Source organism: Pinus tabuliformis, chromosome 3_2 (assembly GCF_031772625.1).
Source record: "Pinus tabuliformis cultivar Carrire ecotype Pingquan chromosome 3_2, CPIR1, whole genome shotgun sequence".
Taxonomy (NCBI): Eukaryota; Viridiplantae; Streptophyta; class Pinopsida; order Pinales; family Pinaceae; genus Pinus; species Pinus tabuliformis.
This window is the reverse complement of record NC_142302.1, coordinates 403,492,466-403,508,600: the sequence shown is the minus strand read 5'-3', so window position 1 is coordinate 403,508,600 and position 16,135 is coordinate 403,492,466.

Sequence of the window (16,135 nt, the reverse complement as noted above, 5' to 3'; positions counted from 1 at the left end):
TTTAGCCCTAGACATTTTCACAGTTCCCTTCATACTTTAATGTTATGCACCTTAAGAACTGTATGAACTTTAATTAACTTTCATATTTTTGTTATTCACATTAGCACCATGCTCAACTATCACTAATTTTGGACTTACCATGAAAACAATATGTCGATGCTAAGGCATTTTCCCAGTTTCTGCTTGCAAAATCTTCTCAATTTCTATTTTTAGCTTCTTTATTCTCATCCCGCATACATTCATGGATTATGTAATCATAGGTTACCATAATTCCTAAAACTCTAACGAAGTTCATAATTATCGTGATCATTAAACTTTATTAACTATTATCAATGCCTATTGCAAAATCTTCCATCATATTCTAGGACAATTTATTACTTCTTGTTGATTTCTTATGCTTGTTTGTGAAACTTCCACTCATTCCCTTAAGTATCTATCTAGTACTATTCTCTATTTATCTCATTATTCCAAGTTGGTCATGGTCACCATGACTACCATTCATTATCATTAATAATAAATTTGTAAGTTCCTCCCTTGTCATTCCTTCTTAGATAACTTCATTAAACATATATCGTTAAGATTAAGGATCAATCTTAGAACCCCTCTTTTTTTTTTTCCTTTTAATAATTTTTAATACCCTTATCTCCTTATACTTATTTTTCCACAATGCTAGTTGTTAGCACTATTATTTCAATGTTGTATCATTTTCTTTCCCCTTTTTAAGAGATATCCTCAAAACAAATTCATAATATCTTGAATTATATTCTATATGCACTTTAATATATTCCACATCCACTTTAAATATTTTCCACATCAAACTCCCAATTCTCTATGGATTTTATATCATAATAATATTTTCCCTTTGATAAGAAAACATGATAATTGATAAACATTACTTCCTTTCATTTATATCACTAAACTCTCACTTCCGAATTACATCATTCTTAGTAGGTTGTCATAGTAATCATCACGCCATAGTCTCATCATAAATAAGTTTAAAAATTTCGTTGTTGATTGGTTCTCATCTCATTGGGATATAAAAAAGATGAAAACACTTCGACCTGCCAATATTTTGTTAAGTTTTCATAATGCATCACTCTAAAAGGTGTGCCTCTTAAGAAGTGCAAACATAAAGATATTAGTGACAATGCAATTCCTATAGTTATTGTTTTAATACAACCTCTTTAAGATACACATGACTTATATTAATTTCAAAACAATCAATGTGTGCATAATCCACCTTAATTCACTCAAATATGACTTTCCACACCTAGTTTGAGCATGTAACTTGTTAAATTTAGAGTATTATTAATCTTGAATGTTACTTCATATTAGATGACATCTTCCTAATGTTTCTAGTTAGGATTTTATTACCATTATTTCCTTCTTCAAGAGGCTACATCCTTAGAGAAAATTCAACCAACAAACTACCACTATTCACCATGAATCTAAAATTTCAATCACTCCATCTTACTTAACCAACTAATCCACATCATTATTACTAGGTTTTTGTTTATTCACTTCTCCTCCAATGTAAATAATCAAATATGATCTCAATCCTTGCATATTTTCTTCTTTTATTTCATCTTCTATGGTTGGGATGACTCTCCACCCAACCATAGGCTCAGTTGCACATAATCTTTCTACAACTAGCCACCACCGAGCCCTACATAAACATACTACTACTAGGGAATACTTTGTCTCACGATACTTTTCTCCCAAGAGAATTGATGAAGGAATGAATGAATCTCATCCTCCTCGTCATCCATTAAAAAAACCAAAAAATGGAAAGGGGTCCACATGCACACATTCCATGTGTCAACATGCAACTTTTATTTCTTTGTTTTAAGTTTTACTTAATTTAATATTTCTCTTAATTTAACTCTTTCTTATTTTATTCCTTTTTACGTTTTGTTAACTTTACTTCTTCTTCTTCTTTTTCAGTCGAAAAAAGCATCATCTTTCATTAAAAAAAGGTGATTACAATGGCTTGTTTCTCTTATACATCCTTCACAAAATACCTTTCACTTGTTTGTCACTTTACATTAAATAAAAACTTAGAGCATATTCCTACTAACCTATCATATCCCCATTGTCCCCTATGATACTACTTTGAAAATCTATTAGCGAACTTCTAATTCTGTTGTGACTTTGTCCCCCTTACAGGATCTCAATAGTTCCTTCATTAATTACTGCACCTTGTTGAAAAGCATGAAAGTAAATCAAACTTGTTTCTGCTGCAATGCCCCTTTTTGATAACATGTCTGCAACCCCATTTTGTTCTCGATACACATGCCTATATGTAATCTGTCGAAGGTTCTGCTCCAGATTTTAGATATGCCTCATCCATGCAGAAATATTGATAGGATTGAATTGAGTGAATCCTTGTACCCATTCAATGACACTTTTTGAGTCCCCGAATATCTTTATGGACTCAATACCCAACCATTTTGCACATAGAAGTGTCCCCCATAATGCTATGATTTCTGCCCGACTGTTTGTACCACTTCCTCCTTCCCACCAAAAGTGATAAAACTTACCAAGTTCCATTACTATATATGCCCAACATCCACATTTAGATTGTATGCACGCCCCATCAAAGAATCCCACTGGCATTTCACTCCAAATGTCAATATACTTGGGATTACCTCTGTGGACTTTCCTAATACTTGGTCCAATCTCCCCAAAGTATGCAGTAGTCTTAATAATAGTTGTCCTTATGTCTGGTTCTTGCTGCTCAAAGAGCTTTTTGTTTCTGCATCTCCATATCCCCCAGAAAATATAGAATGGTAACGTGGAGTGTTGTTTATGTGTGTTGAACCAAGAAGATAGAACTCCCTCGATCGATCCCTGTCGCCACCTACCTTTGATGTTGAGTAGTGACATTACTCCATCCCAAATAGCACATGCAAATGGACATTTTATAAATAGATGAAGAGAGTCCTCCATGTCAGCCCAACATAGTGAACAAATGCCTAGTCAGTGTTGTCCTCTATGCATTAATATGTCCCAAGTGAGCACTCTGTTGTGGAGAACGAGCCAATTGAAACATTTCAGCTTCATGGGTATGTCCTTCAAATGTATCTACAGGAAATCTGGAATATATATCCTTGACAACAATTTGTCCCTTTTTAAGTGTGCCCACCCAACACAATTTATCCTCTACTTAGGACAGAAAGGCTCCAGTTTGATATAAACATTGGATGTAATCCTTCCATTCTATGCCCCAACTCCCTCTCAATCCCATAGTAACCACACTCTGCCATGTGCGTGTACCCTAGGGTGTTGTTTATATTAGCTACCACCTGCTAGATATGGGTAATACCCTCTTGAGCTAAATGATAAATTAGCGGGGCAGAAAGTGAGTGGTATCCATCCATACCCTTGATGGCATCCAAACCTATCTGAATCTGACAACCATCGCCAATCTCCCATCTCATTCTAGCAAGGAGCCACTGTTTAGTTTTCATCATACTATGCCAAGTGAATGATGCACCCTTTTGTACCTTAGCCCCATCTCTAATCCATTGGGTGGAATCACAATGATGTATGTATTTCCTTTTCATGATGTTTTGCCAAATACCTATACCATATAATGCCCCCCAACATGATTTTGTGACCAATGAAATATTAAAGCATTCCGTGTCCAGAATACCCCATCCTCCACTCTCAATGGGTCAAGCAATGGAAGACAAATGGACCAGATGGAATTTCCTTCCTGTGCTTCTACCTGCCCATAAACATCTAGCCGAAATTTTGTCAATCTTATGAATTATTTCCTTCGGCAGTATATACAAATGCATCTAGTAGACTCACAAGTTCTGTAGGACAGATTTAATAAGGGTGAGTATGCCCCCTAGAGAAAGCCATTTATTTTTCCAAAAGAAAAATTTCTTCTCAATTTTTCTTAACAGCCACTCCCAGTCTTTATTTCCATATTTATTTGGTTTCAGTGTGTATCCGAGGTATTGGAAACCTTCATCTATTTGAATCTTTGCAATTTCAAACATATGACAAATCTCCATAATAAATACTGCAACTTGTTTTATCTTTGTTCATAAATAAACCTGTAGCCATACCAAATGCATTTAGAATAACATAAATCTGACTCCATTCTTCTTTGTTATTCTCTCCACCTAGCAGCAGATCATCCACGAACATCGTGTGAGTAATATATATGTCTTCTGTTACGTTGATCCCTTTAATCAAACCCATATTCCTTGCTTCCTTGATTTTCCAACTCAATCCGTCCATTACAATTATGAAGAGTAATGGAGACAAGGCACATCCTTGTCGCAACCCCCTTGATGATTTGAAGAAGGTGGTGGGTAGGCCATTTGTTATAGACAATTTTGTGCCTTGCAGCATTAGGCATGAATTGTCAATAATCCAAGGGATCCAAAGTCCCTAAACATGATGTTCCTACCCCTAGAGGAACAAGGTCAGCAAACCAACAGCTCTCAGATCAGTTCTCCACCTGAAAACACTCAAAAACAAGCAATCCTGAAATCAAAGCAGGTGCTCCACTAGGCTTCTGCGCTGAAACTCAACTCCTCCATGGTGTACCTGCGTTGCAAAGCAAGTGGAACAAAGGCCACCTGCGCTGAGCGAGATGGGACAAGTGGCACACTGAGTCATTGCTCTAGAATCTTCCAAAAATGACACTTGGATCAGGGATTTCGCCTTGTGATGAGTCAGAGGCTCTGTTTCTCCAAGTGGAAGCAAGGTTCTCCAAGTGGACTCAAGAACTGAATATCAACTGAAGAGAGAGAGGACACAAGGCAGCTACACATCAGTTGTAAGCTGACTCATCCTTCCTCAATTCATCTATATATTGAGCTCTCTCCTATGAGCTCAGGAGGTTGGAATTTTGTGCAAAGTAATGATATGATGTTGGTTTCACTATAGAACTATTGGGTGATTGCTTGAAGGAGGTGAAGAGGAGAAATTCTTTCTGCTGGGAGGTGTTGCTGGATTGGGGCCTTCAATGGTTGTAACACTCTCAGAACTTTACTTCTTCTATTAATAAAAGCTATTGAGGTTCTTCTATATACATTTGTTTCAATGATGTGTTGTGATAATTGTATATTTGATTTATGCTAATCCTTGAATCAGTTATGATTGCATGCTTCTTGTAGTTTCCTTCTTTGTTATTTTACAGGATCTCATTGTAGCTGGGCCAGTAAAAGAGCAAGGAACTGGGAGCAAGCAAGCAAAGAGAAGAGTTTGGATTTGACATTAAGCGCAAGGCAACGGTTAGTGCATTTCTTCATTCTCTCTTGCTTTCATAAAGAAGTAAATCTTAAGTAGTTTTCTTTACAGTTGTTGCTGAGGTACTATCACCCTTAGAGTGGGATAGGGTCATCCGAATCGGATACTTTTCCCTACAACAAACTGGCGACTCCACTGGGGATCGTATCTGTTTGATTGTTTGTAGTATTTTGCTATTCATTTCCTGAACAAAAGAGTACCAAATCGAAAAGCTTTTGACTATATCAAAAGTGAAGTAGAGGGCAGCTACTCTAGCTCATTTCTGAGCATGTTCATGATTTGAAGAGCTGATCTACAAGGATCCTTGTAAGCTCTTAGTGATAGCTTTTCATCTTCCTTGTCATCCCTTTGTGTGTACTTGACTGATAGTTTCTGATTTGAGCAAAAACTGTGAATTTTTGAGAAAATTGTGACCCGGAAACTGAGAAAACGCAACTTTCGTTTTCCAAAGCAGGTAGTACACAGGCTACCTGCTTTGCAACGCAGGTCCCGAAGGGGCTACCTGCGCTGAGAGCCAGACTGGCTGTGCAGCACCTGCGTTGGCCCAATTTTGCCTTGTGCATTTGGGGTTTCCTCCCTTTTTCTTGCCTGTTTTCACTATAGATTTTGCAGCCAGTTACCAGTCTTGTACCTATTCTGAAACCAACCTTACTTGCCATCATTCCGCCTCTGTTATATAACGAAATTGTACTTGTTCTTTTGTATTTCTTACATCATTTACAATTTCCCATAACGAAAGTGAACTAGTCTTGCTTTGGCCTCTTAGATCTGAACCTGTGTTAGGCATTTTGCTGGTCTAAAGAGTTAGCTTGTTTGCTGTCCATAATTGATTAGTCTTTTTACTTTCGTCATTATGGTTTGATTTCATGTATTTCCAGTGATTAAACAAGTAAATCTTAAGGTGTCTTTTGATTTTGGACAAGCTTGTTTGTTTTCGTTTTAAATCGAAATCAAAGTTATATAACAACTTTCTTTTTGTAATACATCAACATTAAGAAAGGGAAAAGAAAATACATGCATTGTGCATTTTGCATTTGAAAAAGTTTGCATGATGATTTAGGAGAAAGTGCATTAGTTTGTGCTGTATGAACTGTGTGAAAAGATATGCCTTTCTTCTCCCTCAGTAGTTAAGATTTTCATCAGTCAAAAAGAATTGAAAAAGCTTGCTTCTCATCTTAGGCTGCATTTAGGAATTTGTCATATACCTCTCGTGGTGAACCTTGAAAGGCAAACTCTAAAAAGATCAACTTAAAATATACTGAATGAACCTAACAACGCATTTGAAACATAACGCAAACACATAGAGGTCTAGGTAGAGACGTGTTCCGGCGTCGTTAAACATAGTGACTATCGATCTCTACGAAGGTGGGTGATTCCTCCTGAGAGTCGGTGGCACTAATACGGACTTGTGCTCCCACGTACCGTCGCGTATATATTGGGAGACCCCTATAGGCATTTATCCTTTATCCTTAGGAAGCCGTGTCGGCCGCCCTACTGATCGCGATGCAGTGAACACAGCATTCACGAAGATCGACCACCCGTACCGTAAAACGTATTCTGTGGTTTCGCGAAAGGTTTGGCACACCCTCTGCCTAGATCTCCAGAGCAGTTTCTTTTGGCCTTTTTCAAACTCTATAACTGAAAAGGTCCAACCGAGCATTTGTCACTTCGGGCTCGTTAATACATCGAAGGAGACTAGAGTCATCTTTAGCTTTTTCTCGACTCTTAAAACATGAAAAAGCAAAGTTATGTTTAAAAGCGTCTAATAAAATTCATTCAAATCGGAAACACAAATTTCCCCCTTTATATTTTAGTTGATCGAGTAATCCGCAATCGTGGAAGAAAGTCAATTGAATATCCGTCGTTCTCGAAGGCTTGCGAGTCAACCATCTTTGTCTCCGGAATCGAAAACAATCCGGACAAAGCGAGCTCGTCGAACCAGTTCAAAATCTCCTTTAAAAGTTAGAACAAGTGTTCCGACAACATCTGAGATTCTGGTTACTCCAAACATTTCCGGAAACCCTGCCTCTATACAAGAAGTTCAACCGCCACAGAAGGACAGTAATACTGATCCTAGTCTGGGGGCAAATACTTGTATAACTGAACCAGTTCCATCTGTAACTGGTCCAGAGAGTTTTGTTCCTCAAACATCTGTCGCTGTTGATACAACCCCTTCTTCGGCACTGGAAATCTTTTACGGACCTGACGGTCTTCCTCTTCCACCTGGTCTGATTGCGATAGAGGAAATTATAGAGGAACCGCAAGTATCCACTCCAACTCATTTTGGAGTAGGGGTCACTCTATTTCCTGCTACAACAGAAGTTTGTCCATCACCAGTGGAAGTTCCTGTAGAATCACTAGGCAATCAATTGGATAGACTCAAAATGTCTGAACAACCGTCGACATCTAGGACTGTGTCAAATGACACGGCGACAGCAGAATTACCTGCTGCGAATCCAACAATGTTCGCCGGCATACCATCCGTCCCAACTAGCTCTCAATCGCTAGAAGGAGTCCACCAAGGGACTATCTCGACAGTATGGTCTGTTCCTGTCTGTTCCGGAGTAATGTCTGGTAACTCTTATGGTGAGACTCATCAAATTGACCCTTTTGGGAATCAATTTAGGCCATCCAGTCCTCCAGGACAATCAATTGCCTTGAGTTCTGGATTACCACCGTATGGGGGGCAGTATGCCTTTTCATTACCCCCTCCGGGAGGGTACCCATACGGGAGTTCTCAACCTTACTCAAGTTATGGTGGAATTGCAACGAGTAGTTGGGTACCTATGCTATCCCAGCCACCAAGAGTTGTATATTCTATGCAACAGTGTGTACCTGTGACGAACATCCCAACTACACCGGCTATCGTAACCGTGTCGCAAGTTCAAACGATGCCTGTTGTATGTCAACCTCAGATTTCTCAGGTTCTCATGCAACAGCCCCTTGACCCTGCGACCCAACCACAATCACCTACTGGTGGGGCGACACAAGTACAATCAGGTACAAGTACCCCACATCTTGGTCCAATGGTTAGTGTAGCACAACAACCCATGGTATCGCAACCGTGGATAGTGCAATACCAACAGCCACAATTCCAGCAAGTGTACCAAGGTTCTGAACAGCAAATCTTTGCGAATACTGGACAACCATATATCCAAAATGGTCAAAATCAACCACTTTATAGTGGTCAAGTCCATCAACCGTATCAGTCATACCAACATCAACTCCATTATGCTGGTATGCAAAGACCAACTGTTCAGGCGATTCCATCGTACCCTGGTTACGCTTCCCCTAACTTGAATCAACAGTTACCATTCGTGGCGACTTTAGAGTTGCCTGATTTACATCGGTTAACCAATGATCCAATTGCTTACGCCCCATAGTGGCCAGTGATCCCGCACAAACTTCCATCCGACATTCCTAAATTCAATGGAAATCCAGGTGAAGACCCGTCGAATCATGTGATGACATTTCATCTGTGGTGTTCGTCGAACACTTTAAATGATGATTCGATAAGGCTTCGCCTCTTTCAGAGGACATTGACAGGTCCAGCGGCAAAATGGTATATAGAATTGCCAAGAGCTTCGTTCGACAATTTTAGCTCCCTTGCCACGACATTCTTAACCCACTTTCAATTACCAATAAGGTATGAAACGGGAACAGAGATATTGACTAACTTCAAACAGACAACCGCAACTCATATATCAGATCATATACATGAGTGGCGTCGTCGACGAAGAATGGTTAAAACATACGTTCCTGATCAGCTTTTAGCTGAGTGGTTTATAAAGTCATTACTTCCGGCCATAACGGAAGATGTGGCAAAGGGGGGAGTCGTAACAGAAGAGCAGGTTATTGCTCGTGCACAATATTTGGACTTAGTATATACTCAATCCGGCACGCTCTATGACAAAATACCAGACGCCCCTAGACCAGAGTTTTCAATCCCTCCTCCTCCTAAATCAAATAGTGACTCTCATGCCGGCGATGGTGTGATTGGCATGGCAAACACGAATCCGAAAAGGACCAATCAAAAGAAGGCCCGTAAGGATTCGAATCAAAATGCGCATGAAGAGGCTCTTGCTTCGGAAGTAAATGTCGTATCAACAGATAAGGGCAAAGAAACCAATCAACCAGGAAGCAAGAAGAAACAAAACAAAGGGAAGAAAGATCAAAGAAAGTCATCTCCTCGAAAAACTCCTCATAGAGAGGAGAAACCACTTGGGGGATGTCACATATGTGACGATGATCATTGGACAGCAGATTGCCCGTACAAAGCTGAGTTTAAAAGATTCGTAAAGAATCCGCATACTCCAGCTGTGTTGACTGATCCTTTTCCCGATCCAAGTCAGAATCTGGTTGATAGTGGAAATGCTTCCCCATCACAAGTCATGATGTTGTCAAGTTTTGAGCGCCAAGATGGTGCTTTAATTTCAACATTAAACAAAAGTCATGGGAATTCACAGTTGTTGAATGGTGAGAGAAAAGATCGATCAGGCAGTTCGACCACGACTTCGACAGGAGTTGTGCCGCCATCCAATACAAGAAGCATTCCGACAATCCATGGAGGCAATCATCCTCTCCCATATATCGGAGTAATTTTCCTAAAAGGCCCTTCTTTAATGGGCACTTTTGCCCCACCACCACCAAGTAATCTTACGGAGATGGGTGCAACGGAATATGAAGCCTTCTATTTTTAATGGATCTAAAAGTATCGAGGATGGTTCCTATCTCAGGTCAACCTCGTTAAAAAATGAGAAATTAAGAGGATAGTTCTTTGTTATGTCAACCTCATTTAAAAAATGAAGCGGCCCCTTGGAGTCTAGGGGGCATGCAAAATAATCGAGCAGTTTTAGCACACAGTTCATGCTCGTTAAAAAATAAACGCAAGATCCGAGCAGTTTTAGCACATAGTTCATGCTCGTTAAAAAATAAACATAAGTCGTGAGCAATCTTCCCCTAGAGTTCAAGCTCACCCAGAAAACATGAACCGGTAAATAACCTTGGTAAATGTAACCTTTGACAGCCATATTAAAGCCCTTGGTCGTGTTCTTACAGTCTCACCTCCATCCGTTCATTTGGCCAATCGTTCATCTCCATATGTTTGTTTACCCATTTTGAGGAACAGCTGCGAAGAGTGATTTCACTAAGCCATCCTTGTGACACTGCCGTGATTGGAATATTCCAACCTGTACCTGGAATCTGCTGCTGCCCTGTTCATCACTCGTTCCTCGAAAGACGAGTCGTCTTTAAGCTCTTTTCACTAACTCGTAAAATATGAAAAGTTTGCCGAGTTTTGGCCTTCCAGCTCGTTAAAGCGACCGGAAGAGCTATCCCTCCTCTAGATTTTAATCTTTTTTGGACCTGAGGGATTATTGCACAAAAAGATCGAGCGCTTGTTTTGTTCGGCTCGTTAAAGCAATCAAAAATTCATCCCTTCTGTATTGTTTTATACTTTTTCGGACTTAAGGGATTAGATGACGAAAAAGGAATTTTGGAGTTGACTTTACATACCTTTTCAGACTCTCTAAAAATGAAAAGGACCGAGTTATCCTTGTCGTTAGACTCGTTAAATTCATTAAATAGCGACAAACTTGTCTTTAGACGAGAACGAGTTTCCCTATCGCTAGGCTCGTTAAAACATAGCGATGGGCTTGCCCGAAGGGCAGGTTATAGAACAAGCATATGTTATCCTCCTCAAGCTTGACAAAAATAAAGAGGTACTGGTCAGCAATGACTGGGGAAAAATTGGGAGAACCTCACAGCTTTAATGGTAGCAAGTCGCTCTTGAACATGACACTTTGTCCTCCGTATCACATCGGGTTGGGTTGTTTCATTCACCGGTCTCATCACCATGGTCCTCGCCACACCATCCACATTTGGGGTAATGCTACCGATCCATCACATCAGTGTCGTTATATGTTCAAGAGATGTTGTTCTGCAAAGAGTCAACCGTGTCCCATCCACTGCCATACATTGTCCTTCATCCATTTCATGACCGCCACCCTGAATCATACATCACAGTTTGTTTTCACCTCATCACAATCATTAGCTCCGTTCCGTGTCACTGATGTGGGATTCATTAAGGCCCTCCTTTGACGAATCGCTCCTTGTCGACATCAGCTCATTATCCAAGGAGTTGATCTAGGAACAACCCCTTCAGTACTTTGAAGCTTGCATGCCTCAATGGCAAGTTTCTCACTTCCGGCGACAGGTATACATCAATGACCTTCGACCAGAAGATTTTGCATGGTGGTCGACGCCAACTCCTTTATTCCCACCATGTGAATTGTACTGCTGTACCTTGAGGGTCATCATCCTTATCGGTGATTCCTCTCGCGTTTGTTAACGGTTTACATCATTGACCGGTAATCAAGCGATGTCTTTCCATGTTCGACTTCAAGAAATTCTCACATGGATCGACTTGTACATCGAGTGAAGATCGGAAGAGATTGAAGACCCCGGATCTAGTTCCATCCATCCGGGCTGCGATATATATTCAGGATATAAAGACATTTGATGTGTACATCATTGCAGCAGATGATCATCCTTCTCAAAGGATGATAATTTCAGCAGAGAATTATCAGTCTACCATCAGACGATCGTCTGTTCTATGTACCAAAATGAATTTATAAAGCTGAGCATGGGAATGCCCGCCTCAGCTAGATCATGAAAAAGTATGAAAAATAATGTATTGTATTGTATCTTATTACAGGACACTTCTCAGCAGATTGAATGAACTTCGGATCCTCCTAATAAAGCATTTCACCCGATAAACGACCTCATACTTTAGGGGGCATCTGTTATAGACAATTTTGTGCCTTGCAGCATCAGGCATGAATTGTCAATAATCCAAGGGATCCAAAGTCCCTAAACATGATGTTCCTACCCCTAGAGGAACAAGGTCAGCAAACCAACAGCTCTCAGATCAGTTCTCCACCTGAAAACACTCAAAAACAAGCAATCCTGAAATCAAAGCAGGTGCTCCACTAGGCTTCTGCGCTGAAACTCAACTCCTCCATGGTGTACCTGCGTTGCAAAGCAAGTGGAACAAAGGCCACCTGCGTTGAGCGAGATGGGACAAGTGGCACACTGAGTCATTGCTCTGGAATCTTCCAAAAATGACACTTGGATCAGGGATTTCGCCTTGTGATGAGTCAGAGGCTCTGTTTCTCCAAGTGGAAGCAAGGTTCTCCAAGTGGACTCAAGAACTGAAGATCAACTGAAGAGAGAGAGGACACAAGGCAGCTACACATCAGTTGCAAGCTGACTCATCCTTCCTCAATTCATCTATATATTGAGCTCTCTCCTATGAGCTCAGGAGGTTGGAATTTTGTGCAAAGTAATGATATGCTGTTGGTTTCACTATAGAACTATTGGGTGATTGCTTGAAGGAGGTGAAGAGGAGAAATTCTTTCTGCTGGGAGGTGTTGCTGGATTGGGGCCTTTAATGGTTGTAACACTCTCAGAACTTTACTTCTTCTATTAATAAAAGCTATTGAGGTTCTTCTATATACATTTGTTTCAATGATGTGTTGTGATAATTGTATATTTGATTTATGCTAATCCTTGAATCAGTTATGATTGCATGCTTCTTGTAGTTTCCTTCTTTGTTATTTTACAGGATCTCATTGTAGCTGGGCCAGTAAAAGAGCAAGGAACTGGGAGCAAGCAAGCAAAGAGAAGAGTTTGGATTCGACATTAAGCGCAAGGCAACGGTTAGTGCATTTCTTCATTCTCTCTTGCTTTCATAAAGAAGTAAATCTTAAGTAGTTTTCTTTACAGTTGTTGCTGAGGTACTATCACCCTTAGAGTGGGATAGGGTCATCCGAATCGGATACTTTTCCCTACAACACCATTGATGATCATAGAAAATTTGTCGTCACAACACATGTCATGATCCATATAATATTTCGGTGACTGATTCCAATCTTATATAGCGCCAATCACAAGAACTCCCAATCAATGCAATCGTAGGCCTTATTGAGATCGATCTTCATAAGACTAGCATTTAATTTTTGGGTCTTGATAGAATGAAGGCATTCTTGAGTGATTGCAACCGCATCCTGAATCAATCGTTGATCAAAAAATCCAAACTATTCCAGAGAAATGTGTTTAGATAAAGGAGATTTCATTATGTTTGCAATGATTTTAGATATAAGTTTATAAATAACATTACAAAGGGAAATGGGCCTGTATTCCACAAATGTTGTAGGATGCTCCTTTTTTAGAATTAGAGCAATAAATGTGGCATTGATTGCCCCTAGAATGAATCCTTTAGTCTTAGATTCCTTCGTTGACACTAGAATGTCGTGCCCCATCAGTTCCTTAAAATGTATGAAGAGTTCAATGCCCCATCCATCAGGACCAGGGCTCTTGTCCTTAGCACTAGACTGCATAACTCCTTTAATTTCCTCCATCAAAATTGGTCTCCCTAGGGATTGGTTATCAGCATCATTGAACATATTCGACATCTGATTTAAGAAGACCCTCTAGTATGTGAATGAGAAATTCCTTTCTTGAAATTGTGTCCTAAAATATTTGACAGCCGCTTGTTCCAATGTTGGTTGGGTAGAGATGTATTTATTTTCCTCATCCCACAGTCCCCAAATGCCATTTTTTTTCTTTTGCTTGTGGCATGCCTATGAAATAACTTGGTGTTTTTATCACTGACTGTCACCCATGTGACCCTGCTCTTTAATCACCATTCTTCTTCTCTCAAATGAAGAATATGCCTTTTCCGACTCTCCAATGCAAGGAATTTCCTCTTATACGACTCAGAAAAATATTGAGGGTCATTCAGATCCGATAGCCTGATCTGTGTGTCTTCAATGACCATTAGCTCCTTCCTAAGCTCCCTCTTTTTTTCACTTACCCAAGCACGCACAGATAGTTTTAATGACTTCAATTTTTGTCCTAGTCCAGCTAAAGTTCCTTGGTCCTTGGAGTTCCTATGATTAGTCCAATGATTATGAACCAATTCCACAAATGATTTATCCTTCAGCCAACCATGATTAAATTTAAATGGATACGCTCGTTGATCTGTCATCCCTTCCCATGACAATGAGATAGGCTAGTGATCAGAAATGTAGATGGGTAAGATAGTTGTATGAATCCTAGACATGCTCCCCACCAAATGTGAATTAACAAGGAAATAGCCAAGTTGTTTAGAGATTCCTATAGCCCCATAGCGACCATTGCGCCAAGTCAGAGCCAAGGGGCATGGTGGAATGTTACACAGATTGTTAGAATCTATGAGCCCCTTAAATATGATTCAAGAGGGTCATTCATAGCTCTATCCCCCCATACTTCCTCAAACCCGAGAGTGAAATTCAGATCCCGGCCACAATCAAATATTTAAGTGCCAAAAAGCCACAATTTTCAATGTGATCCCACTATATTTTCCAACCTCTGTATGGTTCATATGAGTTGATTATCTAATTTCGACAATGGTTACCCTTCACATGGCTAGATAAAATAATGTATGCACATGAAAGATAAGCCTCAAGTTTAATTCCCCTCAGTTTCTAAAGGGCAACCAAGCCACCAGACAATCTGGATGCACTAGAAGCACATACAAACCAATCTAGACACATTTTTAGCAAAGACTCCCATGATGTTTCTTTCGAGACCATGGTCTCTTGTAACAAAACCACTATTGGATGATGGCTCTTAATCATATCCTTAAGAGAGTGATTTTTATGGGTAGCTCCTAAGCCCCTAATGTTTAAGGAGATGAGGATCATGAGTGACCCTGTAAAACAGGAATCCCCCCTCTAAGGGCCTGCAAATGAGTGCGCGTCAGATTCATGTGATCCCCAACATTGTCCTGAGGATACAAAGGACCCTATGACTCTGATTCCTCACGAAATGCCTTCTGAAGGCCCAAAGACAATTGTGAATAGGAGGTAATTTTTTTGTATTTAGTTGTTTTCTTCTTCTTAGTGGTGACTTTCTGGTGGATGGGTGAAGGAGTAATGACCTCAACAAAATCAAAGAATGATTTCTTAATGGAAAGGGGATCCATTGCAACCGACTCTGATTGCGAAATGTCTATCAATTCTTTATCAGGTGACAGATTAGATAGAACACTGCCCATGATTGGTTCTTTCCCTTTTGAAAGGTGCCCATCTATACCCACAGGCTTGTCACATACCTTCCAATTCCCTTCCCTGACCAAAGGATTACATCACCCCTAAACCAAAGTCACACATTACAGTCGATGGAGAATATTTGTAGTTATTGTCTACATTTAATTCCACAAAGTCAATGTCATCAATAGACTATCCACAAGAAGCTATATGTGTATCAATCTCCCCTGAATATGGCCTATTTAACATAGAATTAATGTTCTGGAGTTTATTGTCTAGAGACATACCTGTATCTAGAGTGCCTCCATAGGGGAAATCGTCAGGATTCAGTGCACAATGTTTCTCCAATGGAAAATCCACTACATTTGCAACCTCTTCTGCTTGACATGGTCTAGTACCAAACCCGCGTGCCTCTTTTGGACAAGCTTCAAGTAAATGACCCGTAGCATGGCGTATAAGATATCTAAATGTCAAACCCCAATAATCAATGCCGAGTCGAAAAGAATAAGGTCCTCAACGGAGTTCCAATTCCGCCACTAAGCCCCCATGCAAATCCACCTCCACTAGTACCCAAGCCATCCTCTTGTCTAATTGACCAAAACTAGCCTCATCCCAAAAGTAGAACTTTCCAATGGAGTTAGCTATGGCTACAATAGCATGCTTATTCCATAATTCTAGTGGCAAGCCTAGGAGCTTAACCCAAATAATCTTTCTGCATGGAATTTCCTTGAAGGGATTAAACCCAGCTTTCCACCTTTGAAGAATCAGAAATC